Source organism: Sinocyclocheilus grahami, unplaced genomic scaffold (assembly GCF_001515645.1).
Source record: "Sinocyclocheilus grahami isolate Dianchi unplaced genomic scaffold, SAMN03320097.WGS_v1.1 scaffold1192.1, whole genome shotgun sequence".
Lineage (NCBI taxonomy): Eukaryota > Metazoa > Chordata > Actinopteri > Cypriniformes > Cyprinidae > Sinocyclocheilus > Sinocyclocheilus grahami.
The window spans coordinates 76,139-78,079 of NW_015506371.1; the positions used below are offsets into that span (position 1 = coordinate 76,139).

A 1,941-nucleotide genomic window follows, 5' to 3' on the forward strand; every position below is an offset into this window, starting at 1 on the left:
CATAATCATGACATGACACATGTCATGAATATGAAGGGTTTTTATGCATGTTTATGACAACTGTCATTAAGTGTCATTCGCTCAGTTCTGTAATTTTTAATGCAAAGATGACATTGTTTGAGATGTCTTTGTTATGGGCTATGGTTAGGGGTAAGGGTAGGGGTAGGGTTAGGTTAGGGTTAGGTCAAATAATGTCATATTTGCATTAAAAATTACATAACTGAGCGAATGACACTTAATGACAGTTGTCATAAACATGCATAAAAACCCTTCATATTCATATTATGTAGGTGTCATGTCATGATTATGAAGGTGTCATGTCAGTCTTATGCACACCCCTTCAAGTAAAGTGTAACCCTTTCTGTTCATCAAAGAATCCTGAAAAATGTATCCGTTTCCTCAAACAAAATATTCAGCATCACAACATTCAACATTACAAAGAAATAACATTAGAATAATTTCTGATGGATCATGTGACACTGAAGACTGGAGTAATGACTGCTGAAACATCACATGAGCTGTGACATTACATTAATAAATTACATTTTAAAATACATCAAAATGAAGTTATTTTAAATTGTAATATTTCACAACATTGCTGCTTTTACTGTATTACTGATCAAAAAATTGCAGCTGTGTGAGCAGACTTCTTTCAAAAACATAACTTAATGACCCCAAACCTATGAATGTATATATTATCTGACTGAAACCCTCTGCTATAAGGAATTAATCAATTCCATGTTTTCTATTTCATATGTATGATGGAACACAAGTTTTACAAAAATGACATTTTCCCAATCCAGCTCTTGACCTAAAGCGAGTGACGTGCCTGTCCTAAATGATCTGTTTAAGGGAGCCAGATGCCAAAGCTTACTGAGTGCACTCCATCAGTCTATATGCTAACACAACTCTCATTTTTGCTTAAAAACAGCTCTTTTTTACAGCATGCCAAACAGAAGATATGAAAAAGTTTCTTTATTTAATATACCTGTACCACTGCATCCTTAGCATTGTTAACATGAATAGAGTGAATCAAGAGAGAATAGAGTAAAGGTAATTTTCACTGTTACTCTGATTTTAAATTTCCATGTTCAAAAACAGTCACTATTTGAATAACGGAGAAGGATGACCAACTCATATTAGTCCCAGAAAAGCTGAACATTCATATTTTGTCCTCGTTTTCAACTTAAGAAAGCTAAACTCGTCTGTATAAAACACTCATCCAACAGTTAAACCTGCATCAGAACTGCCTTCTCCTATTGTCCTCACGTCCAGAGTTCAAAGCTCCCACCGATGTGCATAGTGAGCATCTGAACATTTCATAACTGCTGATTGTCCATGTAGAGGCCAGAAGCATATGAAAAACAGAACATTACAAAATTCCCAGTCCATTCAATCAACCATTGGCAGAAGTCATATTCATCCTAATACTCACACGTACATGGTACATACTGCATTGACAATCTACAAATCAGACCTCATTTAGTGTTGTTACAGATAAGCGGTCCAAAAATAAAAATTAACTGTTAGTAAAAAAGTGACATACTTCCAGAAGAAAAAAAAATCTGAAAACGAATATGGCACTGCAAATTCTAAAATGTTTGGCAAAATGCAAAAATTGCCATCGGCTTGAACTGCTTACAGTTACATGAAAATGACTGGCTTAAGTTACTGGAGTGCTGCATGGATGAGCAACCAAAAAACATATCATAATTCTCGAACGCTCACGTGACTCATTCAACCTCCATCGTGTTTGCTTTTATTCTCACACAGACTGTTAAGTTTACACAGCATAAAGAACAATTACATCTAAAAATGACAAACATGTAGAGGGTCATTCACATGCAGTGTGACCTTACACACACACACACACACACACACACACACACACACTCGAAGGTAGTTTCGTTCTCCCATTATCCACCTGACCAATCAGAAGCT

General features: G+C 35.7%; 1 protein-coding gene across 1 annotated transcript in view; it reads right to left on the reverse strand.

Annotated features, from left to right (window-relative positions):
* Window positions 1-693: 693 nt before the first annotated feature.
* LOC107567842 (DDB1- and CUL4-associated factor 10) overlaps window positions 694-1,941 on the reverse strand; it is a 10,356-nt gene continuing 9,108 nt past the window's right edge. The window contains exon 8 of the mRNA XM_016253607.1: window positions 694-1,924. The gene's annotated coding sequence lies outside the window, so the exon portion shown is untranslated. The remainder of the gene's footprint in view (window positions 1,925-1,941) is intronic.